At 42.4% G+C, this 19590-nt stretch overlaps 1 protein-coding gene across 1 annotated transcript in view; it reads left to right on the forward strand.

Annotated features, from left to right (window-relative positions):
- The window catches only part of ANO2 (anoctamin 2), a gene marked incomplete at both ends in the record, with an annotated part of 328154 nt that overhangs the window by 126925 nt on the left and 181639 nt on the right, over nucleotides 1–19590 (forward strand). The gene's annotated exons all lie outside the window — the stretch shown is intronic.

A 19590-nucleotide genomic window follows, 5' to 3' on the forward strand; every position in this document is an offset into this window, starting at 1 on the left:
TTCATTACATCTGATCTTTCGTAATATTCATTATACACGAAGACAAGTTTACCCTTTGCTTTTTTAACAAAGGTGGCACACACTGTTTATGTTATCACATTGAAGTATGCAAGGAAAAAAACCATGTTCCGACAAATACATTTTAAAATAGCAGAGTATGTTATCTTTGGTTTGGGTAATGATGTATATAAAAACAGATGGAAATTTATTGTGCTATTATAGCTTCGAAATAGACAAAAAACCACTTTCATGACCTGAAATTTGGTAGGTCTGCACTTTAAAATTTATCTGGTTTATTATCTAATATTTATCCTTCACTCCCAAATGATGAGCTAAAAAGGTAAAGTTTTAGGCTGCTTTTGCAAAGACTACTCTGTAGACTATGCTTGATAGTTGGGGACAATCTTTATTTTTATTTATTTCTTCCAGTTTTTACTGATATATGATTGACATCCAGCACTGTATAAGTTTAAGATGTACAGCATAGTGATGTGACTTACATGCATCATGAAGTGATTACCAAGTTTGGTGAACATCCATCATCTCATATAGATACAAAATTAAAGAAATAGAAAAAAAATGTCCTTGTGATGAGAACTCTTAGGATTTACTCTCTTAACAATTGTTATGTATAGCATACAATAGTGTTGATTAAATTTTCATGTTATACATTACATTCCTACATTACTTACTTATCTTAAAACGGGAAGTTTGTACCTTTTGACTGTCTTGATCCAATTTCCCCTCCCCACACTCCCTCTGGTAACCACAAATCTGATCTCTTTTTCTATGAGTTAGTTTGTTTTTGAGATATAATTGACCTACAAGACTATGTTAGTTCCTGTTATACAACATAGTGATTCAGTGTTTCTCTATGTTTCATAGTGATCACTATGGTAAATCTAGTTACTGCCACTGTATGAAGATATTATATGGTTATTGACTATATTCCCCACACTGTACGTTTCTTACCCGTGACTTATTTATTTTGCAGCTGGAAGTTTGTCCCTCTTAATCTTCCTCACCTGTTTCTTTCCTCTCCCCACCCGCCTTGCCTCTGGCAACCACCTGTTTGTTCTCTGTATCTATGACTCTGTTTCTTTTTGTTATGCTTGTTCATTTGTTTTGTTTTTTAGATTCCACATATAAGTGAAATCATACAGTATTTATCTTTCTCTGACTTATTTCACTTAACATAGTGCCCTCTAGGTCCATCCATGTTGTCACAAATGGCAAGATTTCATTCTTTTTTAATGGCTGAGTAATATTCCATTGTGTGTGTGTGTGTGAGTGTGTGTACACTACATCTTCTTTATCCATTCATCTATTGATGGACACTTGGGTTGCTTCCATATCTTGGCTATTGTGAATAATGCTGCCGTGCACATTGGGGTACATATCTTTCTGAATCACTGTTTTTGTTTTCTTCAGATAAATACCCAGGAGTGGAATTGCTGGATTGTGTAGTAGTTCTATTTTTAATGTTTTGAGGAATCTCCATACTGGTTTCCATAGCAGCTACAATTTACATTCCCACCAACAGTGCACGAGGGTTCCCTTTTTTCTACATCCTCACCAACACTTGTTGTTTATCTTTTTGATAATAGCCACTCTGACAGGTGTGAGGTGATATCTCATTGTGGTTTTGATGTGCATTTCCCTGATGATTAGTGATGTTGAGCATCTTTTCATGTGCCTGTTGGCCATGTGTATGTCTTCTTTGGAGAAATGCCTATTTGGATCCTCTGCCCATTTTTTAATTGGGTCGTTTGCTCTTTTTGATGTTGAGCTGTATGACTTCTTTGTATATTAAAAAATTTTTTTTGTTGTTTCAACTTTTCAAACATCTTTTTTTTTCTTCGGCCACGTGGCATCTGGGATCTTAGTTCCCTGACCAGGGTTCAAACCTGTGCCCCCTGTGGTGGAAGCACAGAGTCCTAGCCACTGGACCACCAGGGAAGTCCGTCTTTGTATATTTTGGATATTAACCCCTTATCAGATATATTGTTTGCAAATATCCTCTTCTATTCAGTAGGTAGCCTTTTGTTTTGTTGATAGTTTCTTTCAGTGTGCAAAAGCTTTTTTGTTTGATGTAGTCACATTTGTTTATTTTTACTTTTGTTTTCTTTGCCTGAGGAGACATGTCCAAAAAATATTGCTAAGACCAATGTCAAAGAGCTTACTATGTTTTCTTTTAGAAATGTTAAGGTTTTGGGTTTTACATTAAAGTCTTTTATCCATTTTGAATTTATTTTGGGGCATGGTGTGTGAGAGTAGTCCAGTTTGATTCTTTTTTTTTTTTAATTTTTTTTAATTTTTTGCCTTATAACAAATTTAATCAGTTATACATATACATATGTTTCCATATCCCCTCCCTTTTGCGTCTCCCTCCCACCCTCCCTATCCCACCCCTCCAGGCGGTCACAAAGCACCGAGCTGATCTCCCTGTGCTATGCGGCTGCTTCCCACTAGCTATCTACCTTACGTTTGGTAGTGTATATATGTCCATGCCGCTCTTTCACTTTGTCACAGCTTACCCTTCCCCCACCCCATATCCTCAAGTCCATTCTCTAGTAGGTCTGTGTCTTTATTCCTGTCTTACCCCTATGTTCTTCATGACATCTTTTTTTCTTAAATTCCATATATATGTGTTAGCATACAGTATTTGTCTTTCTCTTTCTCTTTCTGACTTACTTCACTCTGTATGACAGACTCTAGGTCTATCCACCTCATTACAAATAGCTCAATTTCATTTCTTTTTATGGCTGAGTAATATTCCATTGTATATATGTGCCACATCTTCTTTATCCATTCATCCGATGATGGACACTTAGGTTGTTTCCATCTCCGGGCTATTGTAAATAGGGCTGCTATGAACATTTTGGTACATGACCCTTTTTGAATTATGGTTTTCTCACGGTATATGCCCAGTAGTGGGATTGCTGGGTCATATGGTAGTTCTATTTGTAGTTTTTTAAGGAACCTCCATACCGTTCTCCATAGCGGCTGTACCAATTCACATTCCCACCAGCAGTGCAAGAGTGTTCCCTTTTCTCCACACCCTCTCCAGCATTTATTGTTTCTAGATTTTTTGATGATGGCCATTCTGACTGGTGTGAGATGATATCTCATTGTAGTTTTGATTTGCATTTCTCTAATGAGTAAAGATGTTGAGCATCCTTTCATGTGTTTGTTGGCAGTCTGTATATCTTCTGTGGAGAAATGTCTATTTAGGTCTGCCCATTTTTGGATTGGGTTGTTTGTTTTTTTGTTATTGAGCTGCATGAGCTGCTTATAAATTTTGGAGATTAATCCTTTGTCAGTTGCTTCATTTGCAAATATTTTCTCCCATTCTGAGGGTTGTCTTTTGGTCTTGTTTATGGTTTCCTTTGCTGTGCAAAAGCTTTTAAGTTTCATTAGGTCCCATGTGTTTATTTTTGTCTTTATTTCCATTTCTCTAGGAGGTGGGTCAAAAAGGATCTTGCTGTGATTTATGTCATAGAGTGTTCTGCCTATGTTTTCCTCTAAGAGTTTGATAGTGTCTGGCCTTACATTTAAGTCTTTAATCCATTTTGAGCTTATTTTTGTGTATGGTGTTAGGGAGTGATCTAATCTCATACTTTTACATGTCCCTATCCAGTTTTCCCAGCACCACTTATTGAAGAGACCGTCCTTTCTCCACTGTACATTCCTGCCTCCTTTATCAAAGATAAGGTGACCATATGTCCGTGGGTTTAACTCTGGGCTTTCTATCCTGTTCCATTGATCTATCTTTCTGTTTTTGTGCCAGTACCATACTGTCTTGATTACTGTAGCTTTGTAGTATAGTCTGAAGTCAGGGAGCCTGATTCCTCCAGCTCCATTTTTCGTTCTCAAGATTGCTTTGGCTATTCGGGGTCTTTTGTGTTTCCATACAAATTGTGAAATTTTTTGTTCTAGTTCTGTGAAAAATGCCAGTGGTAGTTTGATAGGGATTGCATTGAATCTGTAGATTGCTTTGGGTAGTAGAGTCATTTTCACAATGTTGATTCTTCCAATCCAAGAACATGGTACATCTCTCCATCTATTTGTATCATCTTTAATTTCTTTCATCAGTGTCTTATAATTTTCTGCATACAGGTCTTTTGTCTCCTTAGGTAGGTTTATTCCTAGATATTTTATTCTTTTTGTTGCAATGGTAAATGGGAGTGTTTCCTTGATTTCACTTTCAGATTTTTCATCATTAGTATATAGGAATGCCAGAGATTTCTGTGCATTAATTTTGTAACCTGCAACTTGACCAAATTCATTGATTAACTCTAGTAGTTTTCTGGTAGCGTCTTTAGGATTCTCTATGTATAGTATCATGTCATCTGCAAACAGTGACAGCTTTACTTCTTCTTTTCCAATTTGGATTCCTTTTATTTCCTTTTCTTCTCTGATTGCTGTGGCTAAAACTTCCAAAACTAGGTTGAATAAGAGTGGTGAGAGTGGGCAACCTTGTCTTGTTCCTGATCTTAGTGGAAATGGTTTCAGTTTTTCACCATTGAGGACGATGCTGGCTGTGGGTTTGTCATATATGGCCTTTATTATGTTGAGGAAAGTTCCCTCTATGCCTACTTTCTGCAGGGTTTTTATCATAAATGGGTGTTGAATTTTGTCGAAAGCTTTCTCTGCATCTATTGAGATGATCATATGGTTTTTCTCCTTCAATTTGTTAATATGGTGTATCACGTTGATTGATTTGCGTATATTGAAGAATCCTTGCATTCCTGGAATAAACCCCACTTGATCATGGTGTATGATCCTTTTAATGTGCTGTTGGATTCTGTTTGCTAGTATTTTGTTGAGGATTTTTGCATCTATGTTCATCAGTGATATTGGCCTGTAGTTTTCTTTCTTTGTGACATCCTTGTCTGGTTTTGGTATCAAGGTGATGGTGGCCTCGTAGAATGAGTTTGGGAGTGTTCCTGCCTCTGCTATATTTTGGAAGATTTTTGAGAAGGATAGGTGTTAGCTCTTCTCTAAATGCTTGATAGAATTCGCCTGTGAAGCCATCTGGTCCTGGGCTTTTGTTTGTTGGAAGATTTTTTATCACAGTTTCAATTTCAGTGCTTGTGATTGGTCTGTTCATATTTTCTATTTCTTCCTGATTCAGTCTTGGCAGGTTGTGCATTTCTAAGAATTTGTCCATTTCTTCCAGGTTGTCCATTTTATTGGCATAGAGTTGCTTATAGTAATCTCTCATGATCTTTTGTATTTCTGCAGTGTCAGTTGTTACTTCTCCTTTTTCATTTCTAATTCTATTGATTTGAGTCTTCTCCCTTTTTTTCTTGATGAGTCTGGCTAATGGTTTATCAATTTTGTTTATCTTCTCAAAGAACCAGCTTTTAGTTTTATTGATCTTTGCTATCGTTTCCTTCATTTCTTTTTCATTTATTTCTGATCTGATTTTTATGATTTCTTTCCTTCTGCTAACTTTGGGATGTTTTTGTTCTTCTTTCTCTAATTGCTTTAGGTGCAAGGTTAGGTTGTTTATTCGAGATGTTTCCTGTTTCTTAAGGTGGGATTGTATTGCTATAAACTTCCCTCTTAGAACTGCTTTTGCTGCATCCCATAGGTTTTGGGTCGTCGTGTCTCCATTGTCATTTGTTTCTAGGTATTTTTAAATTTCCTCTTTGATTTCTTCAGTGATCACTTCATTATTAAGTAGTGTATTGTTTAGCCGCCATGTGTTTGTATTTTTTACAGATCTTTTCCTGTAATTGATATCTAGTCTCATAGCATTGTGGTCGGAAAAGATACTTGATACAATTTCAATTTTCTTAAATTTACCAAGGCTTGATTTGTGACCCAAGATATGATCTATCCTGGAGAATGTTCCATGAGCACTTGAGAAAAATGTGTATTCTGTTGTTTTTGGATGGAATGTCCTATAAATATCAATTAAGTCCATCTTGTTTAATGTATCATTTAAAGCTTGTGTTTCCTTATTTATTTTCATTTTGGATGATCTGTCCATTGGTGAAAGTGGGGTGTTAAAGTCCCCTACTATGAGTGTGTTACTGTCGATTTCTCCTTTTATGGCTGTTAGTATTTGCCTTATGTATTGAGGTGCTCCTATGTTGGGTGCATAAATATTTACAATTGTTATATCTTCTTCTTGGATCGATCCCTTGATCATTATGTAGTGTCCTTCTTTGTCTCTTCTAGTAGTCTTTATTTTAAAGTCTATTTTGTCTGATATGAGAATTGCTACTCCAGCTTTCTTTTGGTTTCCATTTGCATGGAATATCTTTTTCCATCCCTTTACTTTCAGTCTGTATGTGTCTCTAGGTCTGAAGTGGGTCTCTTGTAGACAGCATATATATGGGTCTTGTTTTTGTATCCATTCAGCCAATCTGTGTCTTTTGGTGGGAGCATTTAGTCCATTTACATTTAAGGTAATTATTGATATGTATGTTCCTGTTCCCATTTTCTTAATTGTTTTGGGTTCGTTATTGTAGGTCTTTTACTTCTGTTGTGTTTCTTGCCTAAAGAAGTTCCTTTAGCATTTGTTGTAAAGCTGGTTTGGTGGTGCTGAACTCTCTCAGCTTTTGCTTGTCTGTAAACGTTTTAATTTCTCCATCAAATCTGAATGAGATCCTTGCTGGGTAGAGTAATCTTGGTTGCAGGTTTTTCTCCTTCATCACTTTAATTATGTCCTGCCACTCCCTTCTGGCTTGTAGAGTTTCTGCTGAGAGATCAGCTGTTATCCTGATGGTGATTCCCTTGTGTGTTATTTGTTGTTTTTGCCTTGCTGCTTTTAATATGATTTCTTTGTGTTTAATTTTTGACAGTTTGATTAATATGTGTCTTGGCGTATTTCTCCTTGGATTTATTCTGTATGGGACTCTCTGTGCCTCCTGGTCTTGATTAACTATTTCCTTTCCCATATTAGGGAAGTTTTCAACTATAATCTCTTCAAATATTTTCTCAGTCCCTTTCTTTTTCTCTTCTTCTTCTGGAACCCCTATAATTCGAATGTTGGTGCGTTTAATGTTGTCCCAGAGGTCTCTGAGGCTGTCCTCTGTTCTTTTCATTCTTTTTTCTTTATTTTGCTCTGCAGCAGTTATTTCCACTATTTTATCTTCCACCTCACTTATCCTTTCTTCTGCCTCAGTTATTCTGCTATTGATCCCATCTAGAGTATTTTTTATTTCATGTATTGTGTTTTTAATCGATGCTTGATTCATCTTTAGTTCTTCTAGGTCCTTGTTAACTGTTTCTTGAATTTTGTCTATTCTATTTCCAAGATTTTGGATCTGGGAAATAGAATCTTGGATCATCTTTACCATCATTATTCTGAATTCTTTTTCAGGTAGACTGCCTATTACCTCTTCATTTGTTAGATCTGGTGGGTTTTTATCTTGCTCCTTCTCCTGCTGTGTGTTTTTCTGTCTTCTCATTTTGCTTATGTTACTGTGTTTGGGGTCTCCTTTTTGCAGGCTGCAGGTTCGTAGTTCCCGTTGTTTTTGGTGTCTGTCCCCAGTGGCTAAGGTTGGTTTAGTGGATTGTGTAGGCTTCCTGGTGGAGGGTACTAGTGCCTGTGTTCTGGTGGATGAGGCTGGATCTTGTCTTTCTGGTGGGCAGGTCCACGTCTGGTGGTGTGTTTTGGGGTGTCTGCAGACTTTTTATGAGTTTAGGCCACCTCTCTGCTACTGGGTGGCGTTGTGTTCCTGTCTTGCTAGTTGTTTGGCTTAGGGTGTCCAGCACTGTAGCTTGCTGGTCGTTGAGTGAAGCTGGGTGCTGGTGTTGAGATGGAGATCTCTGGAAGATTTTTGCCGTTTGATATTATGTGGAGCTGGGAGGTCTCTTGTGGACCAGTGTCCTGAAGTTGGCTCTCCCACCTCAGAGGCACAGCACTGACTCCGGGCTCCTCAATTTGGGATGATGTGTTGTCTATTCATGTATTCCACAGATGCAGGGTACATCAAGTTGATTGTGGAGCTTTAATCCGCTGCTTCTGAGGCTGCTGGGAGAGGTTTCCCTTTCTCTTCTTTGTTCTCACAGCTCCTGGGTCTCAGCTTTGGATTTGGCCCCTCCTCTGCGTGTAGGTCGCCGGAGGGCGTCTGTTCTTCGCTCAGGCAGGACAGGGTTAAAGGAGCAGCCTCTTCGGGGACTCTGGCTCACTCAGACCGGGCGGGAGGGAGGGGCACGGAGTGCGGGGCGAGCCTGCAGCGGCAGAGGTCGGCGTGACGTTGCACCAGCCCGAGGCGCGCCGTGCGTTCTCCCAGGGAAGCCGCCCCTGGATCCCGGGACCCCGGCAGTGGCGGGCTGCACAGGTTCCCGGTAGGGCGGTGCGGACAGTGACCTGCGCTCGCACACAGGCTTCTTGGCGGCGGCAGCAGCAGCCCCAGCGTCCCACGCCCGTCTCTGGGCTCCGCGCTTTCAGTCGCGACTCGCGCCCGTCTGTGGAGCCCCTTTAAGCAGCGCTCTTAATCCCCTCTCCTCGCGCACCAGGAAACCAAGAGGGAAGAAAAAGTCTCTTGCCTCTTCGGCAGCTCCAGAGTTTTCCCGGACTCCCTCCCGGCTAGCTGTGGCACATTAGCCCCCTTCAGGCTGAGTTCTCGCCGCCAGCCCCAGTCCTCTCCCTGCGCTCTGACCGAAGCCCGAGCCTCAGCTTCCAGCGCTGCGTGCCCCGGCGGGCGAGCAGACAAGCCTCTCGGGCTGGTGAGTGCCGCTCGGCACCGATCCTCTGTGCGGGAATCTCTCCGCTTTGCCCTACCCAGGTATGTGGGGAGTTTCTTGCCTTTTGGGAGGTCTGGGGTCTTCTGCCAGCGTTCAGTAGGTGTTCTGTAGGAGTTGTTCCACGTGTAGCTGTATTTCTGGTGTATCCGTGGGGAGGAAGGTGATCTCCGCGTCTTACTCTTCCGCCATCTTACCCGGAAGTCTCCCAGTTTGATTCTTTTGTATATACCTGTCCAGTTTTCCCAACACCACTTACTGAAGAGGCTGTCTTTCCCCATTGTATATTTTTGACTTCTTTGTCATAGATTAATTGCCTATACATGTGTGAGTTCATTTCTGGGCTCTCTATTCTGTTCCATTGATATATGTGTCTGTTTTTGTGCTAGTACCATATTGTTTGAATTAATGTAGCTTTGTAGTACAGTATGAAATCAGGGTCCCTGATATCTCCAGCTTTGTTCTTCTTTCTAAAGATTCTTTTGGCTATTTGGGGTCTTTTGTACTTCCATACAAATTTTAAAATTATTTGTTCTAGTTCTGTGAAAAATGACATTGGTATTTTGATAGGGATTGCACTGAATCTGTTAGGTTGCCTTGGATAGTACAGTATTAATATTTTTACAGTGTTAATTCTTCCAGTCTATGAACATGGTATATCTTTTCATCTGTTTGTGTTGTCTTCAATTTCTTTCATCAGTTTCTTATAGTTTTCCAAGTGCAGGTCTTTAACCTTCTTAGTTAGATTTATTCCTAGGATTTTATTCTTTTTGATGCAGTGATAAATAGGATTGTTTTCTTAATTTCTCTTTCTGATATTCATTGTTAATGTATAGAAGTGCAACAGATTTCTGTACATTAATTTTGTATCCTGCAAATTTACCAAATTCATGGGTGAGTTCTAGTAAATTTTTGGTGGAGTCTTTAGGAATTTCTATGTATAGTATCACGTCATCTGCAGACAGTGACAGTTTTACTTCTTCCTTTCCAATTTGGATTCCTTTTTTTTTCCTTTTTCTTGTCTGATCGCTGTGGCTAGGACTTCCAATACCATGTTGAATAAATGTGGCAAGAGTGGGCTTCCTTGTCTTGTTCCTGATCATAGAGTAAATAGTTCCAGCTTTTCACCATTGAGTATGATGTTAACTGTAGGCTTGTCATATATGACCTTTGTTATGTTGAGGTATGCTCCTTCTGTACCCACTTCATTGAGAGTTTTTGATCATAAATCAGTGTTGAATTTTGTCAAAAGCTTTTTTTGCATCTATTGAGATGATCATATAATTTTTATTGTTTAATTTGTTAATGTGGTGTATGACATAGATTGATTTGTGGATATTCAACCATCCTTGCATAGCTGGGATAAATCCCACTTGATCATGGTGTATGATCTTTTTAATGTATTGTTAAATTTGATTGCTAATATTTTGTTGAGGATTTTTATTTCTATGTTCTTCAGTGATATTGGCCTGTAACTTTTTTTGTGTGTGTGATATCTTTGTCTGGTTTTGATATCAGGGTGATGCTGGCCTTGTAGAATGAGTTTTGGAAACATTTCTTCCTCTGCAATTTTTTGGAATCGTTTGAGAATGATAAGTGTTAACTCTTCTCTAAATGTTTGGTAGAATTCACCTATGAAGCCATCTCGTCCTGGACTTTTGTTTGTTGGGAGGTTTTTTTGTTTTTATTTTTGTTTTTTATTACTGATTCAGTCTCAGTACTGGTACTTGGTCTGTTCTTATTTTCTGTTTCTTCCTTGTTCAATCTTGGGAGAATGAACATTTCTAGGAATTCGTTTCTTCTAGATTGTTTATTTTATTGGAGTATAATTGTTCATAGTAATCTCTTATGATCCTTTGTATTTCTGTGGTGTTGGTTGTAACTTCTTTTTCATTTCTAATTTTATTGATTTGGGCCCTCTTTCTTTTTTTCTTGATGAGTATGGCTAAAGATTTACCAATTTTGTTTATCTTTTCAAAAATCAGCTCTTAGTTTCATTGATCTTTTCTATCTTTTTTTTAGTCTCTTTCACTTATTTCTGTTGTGATCTTTATGATTTATTTCCTTCCACTAACCTTGGATTTTGTTTGTTCTTTTTCTAGTCCCTTTAGGTGTAAGATAAGGTTGTTTATTTAAGATTTTTCTTGTTTCTGCAGTAAGCTTTCATCACTATAACCCTCCCTCTTAAAACTGCTTTTGTTGTGTCCCATAGATTTTGGATCATTGTGTTTTTGTTTTCATTTGTCTCCAGGTATTTTTTAATTCATCTTTGATTTCTTCAGTGACCCATTGGTTGTTTAGTAGCATATTGTTTAGCCTCCATGTATTTGTGTTTTTTGCAGTTTTTTTTTCCTGTACTTAATTTCAACTCTCATAGCATTGTAGTCAGAAAAGGTGCATGATATGATTTCAATATTTTAAAATTTCCTGAGACTTTTGTGACCTAGCATGTGATCCAGTATGGAGAATATTCCATCTGCACTTGAGAGAATGTGCATTTTGTTGCTTTTGGGTGGAATGTTCTAATGGTCTAATGTGTCATTTAATGCCAGTGTTTCCTTATTGATTTTCTGTCTGGATGATCTGTCCATTGATGTAAGTGGGTTGTTAAAGTCCCCTACTATTATTGTGTTGCTGTCAATTTCTCCTTTTATGTCTGTTAATATTTGCTTTATGCCATTAGTTCCTAGTACATTGGGTGCATATATATTTACAATTGTTATATATTCTTCTTGGATTGATCCCTTGATCATTATGTAATGTCCTTCTTTGCCTCTTATTTCAGTCTTTGTTTTAAAGTCTATTTTGTCTGATTTAAAATAGACTTTGTTTCAAAGTGTATTTTGTCTGATTGTATTGCTACCTTGGCTTTCCTTTCATTTACATTTGCATGTAATAACTTTTTTCATTCCCTCACTTTCAGTCTGTGTGCGTTTTTAGATTTGAAGTGAGTCTCTTGTTGGCAGCATATATATATATATATATATATATATATATATATATATGTATTGTTTCTGTATCTGTTCAGCCACTCTGTGTGTCTTAATTGGAGCATTTAGTCCTTTTACGTTTATGATAATTATTGATAGCTATGTACTTATTGCCATTTTGTTAGTGTTATGTTTGGATTCCTTTCTCTTTTATGTGTGTGTATCTATTATAGATTTTTGGTTTGTGGTTACCATGAAATTTGTATATAACAATCTCTGTGTGTGTATGTGTGTCTGTGTGTCTCTTTGTGTCTCTCTGTCTCTGTCTTTCTCTGTATCTCTGTTGCTCTCATATATATATATATACGATTATTTTAGGTTGCTGATATCTTACATTCAAGGGCTTTTTAACAACCCTGCATTTTTACTCCATCCCCCATGTGTACTGTTTTTGAAATCATATTTTACATCTCTTTGTTTTGTGTATCCATTAACTACTTGTTGTGAATGTAGATGATTTTGCTTCTTTGTCTTTTAAACTTTCTACTAGCTTTATACGTGGTTGATTTACTACTTTTATTGTATATTTGCCTTTATCAATAAGAGTTTTCCTTTTGTAATTTTCGTATTTCTAGTTGTGGCCTTTTCTTTTTTGTTTAGAGAAGTCCCTTTAACATTTCTTGTAAAGCTAGTTTGGCGGTGCTGAACTCTTTTAGCTTCTGCTTATCTGTAAAACTTTTGATACCTCCATCAAATCTGAATGAAAGCCTGCTAAGCAAAGTGTTTTTGGTTTTAGGTTTTTCCCTTCATCACTTTAAATATATTGTGCCACTCCCTTCTGGCCTGAAGAGTTTCTGCTGAAAAGTCAGCTGATAGCCTAATGGGAGTTCCTTGTAGCTTTTCCCTTGCTGCTTTTAATATTCTCTCTTTATCTTTGATTTTTGCCATTTTAATTACAATATGTCTTATTGTGGTCTTTGGGTTGATCCTGTTTGGGACTCTTTAATATTCTCTCTTATCTTTGATTTTTGCCATTTTAATTACAATATGTCTTATCGTGGTCTTTGGGTTGATCCTGTTTGGGACTCCCTATATTTCCTGGACCCAGATGTCTGTTTCCTTTCCCAGATTAGGGGAGCTTTCAGCTATTGTGTCTTAAATATGTTCTCTGCCCCTTTCTCTTTTCTCCTCCTGGAACCCCTATAATATGAATGTTAGAACACTTCATGTTGTCCCAGAGGTCTCTTAAACTGTCCTCATTTCTTTATCTCCTTTTTTCTGTTCAGCCAGAGTGATTTTCATAAGTCTTTTTTCCAGTTCACTGATCCATTCCTCTGTATCTTCTAATCTACTGCTGATTCCTTCTAATGTATTTTTCACTTCACTTATTGTGTTCTTTATGTCTGTTTGGTTCTTCTTTATATTGCCTGACTCTTTGTTAAAAACTTCTCTCACTCTGTTCATCCTGTCTTCTCCCAAGTTCTTTGAACATCTTTACAATCATTACCTTGTTCTTTTTATATGGTAGATTGATTATCTCCTCTTCACTTAGTTCTTCTTCTAGGGTTTTATCTTGTTCTTTTGTTTGGAGTATACTTCTCTGTTGCCTCATTTTGCCTAATTTGCCGTTTTTATTTCTATGTATTTGGTAAGTTGGAGAAGTGGCCTTTTGTAGGGGAGGTCCTGTGTGTCCCAGCAGTGCACTCCCCTCTGGTCACCAGAGATACATGCTCTAGGGGTGCCCCTTACGTGGGCTGTGTGGATACTTCTGTTGTGGCGGGCTGACTACTGTGGGTGGTCTGGTAGGCGTGACCCCCCAGTCCAGGTGGTTGCCAGGCCATGCCTTGTATGGAAGCTGCTGGCTGCTGATGGGCAGGGCTCAGTCACAAGGTGGCTGGCAGCTGAGCCTGGGAGGGTCCTGGGTTTGGTGCTGGCCTGCTTGTGGGTGGGATGTGTTCGGGGTGGGTGGGTCGTGGGGTTGGAGGTCCTGGATCTAGTGCTGGCCTGCCAGTGGGTGTGGCTGGCTCTTAACAACCCAGAAGAACTGGCTAACTTCAGGTTCTGGGGTGTCTTAAAGCTGGTTTTGGCCTGCTGGTGAGTGGGGCTGGATCCTCGGATGGCTAGCTGAGGGGTTCAGGGTATCTTGGAGCTGATGTCAACCTGCTGGTGCGTAGGGCCAGGGACCAAGGTGTCCCAGAGCTAGAGCTGGTCCTCTGGTGGTCAGAGCCAAGTCTGGAGGTCTCTGGCTACAGGGCCTTGGGGGTCCCAGGGCTGATGTTGGCCCCTTTGGTGGGCAGGGCTTGTGGGCAGGGCTGGTTCCTGACGCATCAGGATGTGGAGTCCAGAGTGTCCCAGAACTTGTGTTGGTGCCCTGATGGGTTTGACCAGCTCCCTGGGTGGCTGGCTTGAGGGGCCCAAGGTGCCAGTCTGCTGGTGAGTGGGCTCGGTCCCAATATGGTGGGCTTTAGGACTGCGGTGGTCCTGGGGCTGGTGGGTGATGCCAGATTGGGGCTAGTGCTGGCCCACTGGTGAGTGGCACCAGGTCCTGGGGTCTCTGGCTGCAGAGCCCAGGGGTGCTGGAGCTGGTGTGGGCTAGCTGGTGTGCAGGACTGAAGCCCAGAGGGTCCCAAGGCTAGTGCCAGCTCACTGGTGGGCAGAACCAGGTCTTGGAGGCTCAGGCTGCAGAGCCCTGGGTGTCCTGGGGCTTGTGCTAGTGCACTGGTGTGTGGGGCTGGATCCTAGGACCCTTGTGGGGTAGGGCTACATCCTGGGGCAGGTATAGTCTCAGGAGGTCTTAAGGCAGCCAGCCTGCTGGGGGGTGGGACCGTGTCCCTGTTCAGCTGGTTGCTTCGCTTGGCCTGAGGCGTCCCAGTACTGACGCCAGCAGGTTGGTGGGGAGGGCCAGGTCCTGGCATTAATAAGCTAGAGGGAGGATTCCATAATGGCGCTTGCCAGTTCTAGTGTTCTCATGATAGAAGGAGCTCCCAAGATGGGCTGCCGCCAGCGTCTCTGCCCCCAGGGGGAGCTCCAGTCACCTCCCGCCTCTCCGGGAGGCTCTCCAAGATCAGCAGGTAGGTCTGGCCCAGGCTCCTTTCAAATTACTGCTTCTCAGCCGCAGAGCACAGGGAGATCAGCTCGGTGCTTTGTGACCGCCTGGAGGGGTGGGATGGGGAGGGTGGGAGGGAGGGAGATGCATGAGGGAAGGGATGTGGGAACAGATGTATATGTATGACTGATTCACTTTGTTATAAAGCAGAAACTAATAAAAAAAAAATTACTGCTTCTGCCGTGGGGTCCTGGAGTGTGTGAGGTTTTGTGTGCATCCTTTAAGAGAGGAGTGTGTGTTTCCCACAGCCCTCTGGCTCCCCTTGGCCTTCAAAGCCAAACATTCTGGGGCTTGTTTTCCCAGGGCAGGATCCCCAGGCTGGGGAGCCTGATGTGGGGCTTGGACCCCTCACTCCTCGTGGAGAGCCTCTGCAATTGTCATTTTCCTCCTGTTTGTGGGTTGCCTACCTGGGGCAGGGGGTGGTGGACTGGACTGCATGGGGGCTCGGCCCCCCCTGCCCGTGTCATTGTGGTTCCTTCTTTATATCTTTAGTTGCTGATGATCTTTTCCGCTAGATTCTGGTCTTTCTCATCAATAGTTGGTCTGTGAATTGCTGTAATTTTGGTGTGCTCCTGGGAGGAGGTGAACTCAGGGTCTTCCTCTTCTGTCATCTTGGCCGCGTCCTCTGACAGTCTAACTCTCAGTAAATGAAAAGCCAGTTGGATATAATAGCTCCCCCTCCTTTATCATTGATTTTGGTAATGAGAATATCCTTATATATCATATAATAATTTTGATCAGTTGTATAAAATCTATGGATCTGTGTGAATATCATATAGAGGCATATGTGCTGAATTCTTTCTTGCCATTTTTAGGTTCTGCATTAACACGTTATATTTCACCATCAGTGTTCCTTATGTTTCCATCTTTATTTGAAGATTGGTTGTGGGTAAAGAATAAACAATATTTAAGAATGAAAATGAAAACAGTGTAAAATGGCTAAAGCTACTAGGTGATAAATGGCTGGGGGACTAGGCGTTGGGCATGTTGCTCTGATCACCATGTGACGTGTTCTTGGAAGCTCTCACGCTGCTCATTAATAAACAGAAAATGTCTAAATAATTATTTTACATACTGCGTTTTTACAAATGGAAATTGGAACAGATGCCATCACTGCCTTTTTTTTGATGTGAATGAGCTTCTGGAGGTCATAGGGTTTTGTAAACCACTGAGAGGAGAATTCCACTTTAGTTGATTCTTAGGGTCCCTTTCGTATTTTATTAAAATCCTAGAAAATAAATCATAACACTTCGTAAACTGGGAGGCTCAAGTCTGCATTGTCCTCTACTGTGTTACCCAGGAGTTACACATCAGGGGTAAAGTGTAGGCTTGAAATCAGGCCGCTCTGAGTTGGAGTCTGGATTCTTCTCTCGTTAGCTGTGCGACTTTAAGCAAGTTTCTCAATTTCTCTGAACTCTGCTCAGGTTACGCAAAGAAGGACAGGCCCAGTCACCACCTAATGGGGTTATTGTCAGGACTTAGCATCCATTAAACAAATGCTTATTAAGCTACTGCTATGTGCCAGGCACATTCTCAGGACTAAGGGAACAATGGTGGGCAGGACAGAAAAAGTCTGCCCTCGTGAAGCTTATATTCTAGCAGTGGAGATGGATGAAAACACAAATTTAGAAAAAATGTTAGGTAACGTTAAGTGTTACGAATAAAAATGAAGCAAGAGGAGAGGTTAGGCGCCCTTTGGGATGGGGTGAACCCAGGAGGCCTTTCTGAGGAGGCGACGCTGGAGCAGAAACAGGAAGTGAGGACATGGATGTGAAAGTGTGAGGACGGGGTTCCAGGCAGAGGGCACAGCCACAGCAAAGGCCCTGAGGTGCCAGCAGATGGGGTGTGTTTGAGTGACAGTAAGGATCCATGAGCTGGAACCAAGCCACAGAGGGGGGACAGCAGGAGAAAACGAAGCAGGATTTGTTTCAAGGCGGTCAGGGGTTTGGGGCTGGAACAAATAGGACCTTGTAGGTCATGAAAACAATTTGGGGTTTCATTGTACATGTGACATAAAGTCCTAAAACCGTCTCAAGAAGAGGAATGAACAAATCCGACAGATTTCTGAAAGGATACTTCTGTGTAGCAAGGAGATTTCAGGGACACGGGTGGAAGTGACCCGGGTGAGGGGTGACAGTGGTTGGTCCAGGGTGTGAGTGACGGAGAGGGGGAGGCATGGTTGGATTTGGTGCATTTTTGAAAGTAGCGTCTATAGGATTGGATGTGGATTGTGATAAACAGACTCAACAACGATTACTTCCGTGTCTTTGTCCAGAGCACCTGGATTGGGGTTCTGCACACTTAAATTCGGAAGATGGGGGAGGGCAGTTTAAGTGTGTCAGGGGTGGCAGAGAAACCCAGAATTCCACCTTGGCATCGTTGACCTCGAGACTCCTATTAGCCATCCATTGGGAAGTGCCAAGTAGGCTGGTGGAATCGTGAGATTGGAAACCAACAACCTGGAAAAACACAAATACTTTGCTTTTCCCTGGTTCCATCCCATGAACTGGGGATACATCTCATAACTGGGAAATGAGCTTTTCTTGACTGTTTTAGGGTCATTGGGGATCTACAACCATTGCTGTTAACTCTTATCTTACAAGATTTTCTTCTTTGCTTTGAGGTGTGGTGTGGTTAGTTAAAAGTGGGGGCTTTTGGACTTCAACAGATGAGAGTTTTTGGATTGTCTGCAACCTAATGGCTTCACCAAGGTATTTCATCTTTACGTTTGCATTTGCTCATTTATTAGATGGAGCTATGATGCCTGTTTCTAGGACTGCCATGTAGGCTTGTGAATTTCGTGCCTTGTCCATGGGTCCCTGGCTGAGGGGGCTTGTGGAGCCTGAATCCCGACCACACTCTGCTCCCCAAGCCTCATACCTCTGTGTAGGGCCGTGCATTCCCAGAGGAAGGAACCTTTTCATTCATCCAAGGACTCCATTTGCTTGCCAAGCCCTGTATCCTTTCACAGGATTCTTGTGAGGATCATTAGAGATAATGCACGCAAAGCATTAGGCAGAGCCCCTGGGATGAAGCTATTTTATTTTATTTTGGGATGGGGAGGTGTGGCTGCTAACCTAGGTCCACCCACCCACTGAAGGAAATACACAAAGCAGTAGAAAGACTCGGGTCAGAACACGCCTTTAGTGTTTCTCCTGGATCCTGAAGACGATCCTGCTGAGGCTTTGGTTTCTGGAAGCTTGATTTCTTCCTGCCTTGTTTCTCTTGCTTTAACTTACTTTCTCACCTTTAACTTCTCATCTGCCTGGCTTTTCTACCTGCCACTTGCACCTCCCTTCTCTAGTTGCCCCTGGACTGCATGCCCCACACATCTGGCCCCTGGCCCTCTTGGGTCTTTGGTCCTGTTTACCCCTCTGAACACATGTGCTACGTGCAGGGCCTGGGATGGACCACGTCACCCCTGCCGATTCTGGCTCCTGGTCCTGGTCCTGCATCCCATCAGCCTGGCCCCGCAGGTCCTCTTGCTTTGTAGACTGTTCTTTATTTGGAAGCCTTTTAAATGAGAGGACTTGGCAGGGGAGAGGGAGGCACTTGACAGAAGTCTCACAGAAGAGTGTTAAAGACTTAGGGCGCTCTGATTCCCAGGAGTACTTTTTTCCCTCTGGAACTTCGGAGCAGCTCCCACCCCGTTCGCTGGCGTCTGTGTTGTCTCCTAATGTTAGGACTCGAGCTAAGCCTGATTTTCACAGCCCTGCCAGCCTGAGCCCAGCCCCTTTTCACTGTACTTTCTGGATTTGCCCCATATTAGCAAAATTTTCTTTCCAGCAGGGGGCCTTCTCTTGGCCTCCCTGGGACGGCTAAGAACTCAGAGTCTCCTGGCCTCCAATGGTTGATCAGAGGAGCTAGTGGCTGTGTCTGCTGGCTTGTGCCCCACAGACGCAGATGCAGCCCGGTTCCTGCTGTCGGCTCTGGCAGAGGGGTGACAATCCAGCTGTTCTTCCCAACCACACACAGCGCTGGGTTCGGGCCCTGGATTGTCAGGCCGATGATGAGAAGGCAGGCTTCGGGAGGCAGGTTGAGGGAGAGTCCTGGGGAACCTGCCATCCTGTGACTGCGGCATGGGGATCCTTTCTCACGGGCACGTCTGTCCTCACCGCAGAGAAGGACCATGTGCTGCAGGTCCTGGGATGGTGGGTCCTGGGGAAGGAAACTGATCAACACCATTCTTTAGCAAATATATCTGCCCCCAGAGCGTGGAAATCCCTTTGCTATAGATTCTCTTCTTGGGTTTCTTTTCCAGCAGCCTTTCTGCCACCCCCTCTCCCCGCCCCGGGGCAGGTAAGGGGGAGGCACATACTCTTTAGGAATGGGGTGGGAGTGGGGCTGGAGGGGATAAGACACGGGGGAAGTCCCATCATCCAGGAAGGGAAAGTACGCTTTTCCAGTGAGGGGAGGTGGTTATAAGGAGAGAAGAACAAGCGCACAGAAGGGTGGGAGTCAAGAGGTCGTTATTCGGGCCCCTCCCTATCTTGGGGTCAAACACTCCGGATTAGGGGTGGGAGCAGAGGTGAGAGGAGTGGAGACACTTAGATAATCGGGGTGAATCCTGGTGCTCAGTGTCTGCACCTCATTTTAGGGCGTAGCCTCAGGAAACAGGTCCTATAGAGAAGCCCAGAGCCCAGCCTCACGCCAGTGCATCCTGGTGCTGCCCGGGGCAACTGACTGGGAACAGCCGAGGGAGGCGTCCAGGTACGTGGGCCTGAAATAGCACCCCCTACAGCCCACAGCCCGTAGATCGGGCCTGGAGGTACCAGAGGTTCTCATGGACCGGCAGACCTGACGAGGCGCAGGGGCTGGGACTGGGAAGAGGCAGCTTGAGCTGTACGT

The sequence above is a fragment of the Mesoplodon mirus genome (genome assembly GCF_964341445.2).
Source record: "Mesoplodon mirus genome assembly, chromosome: 11".
Lineage (NCBI taxonomy): Eukaryota > Metazoa > Chordata > Mammalia > Artiodactyla > Ziphiidae > Mesoplodon > Mesoplodon mirus.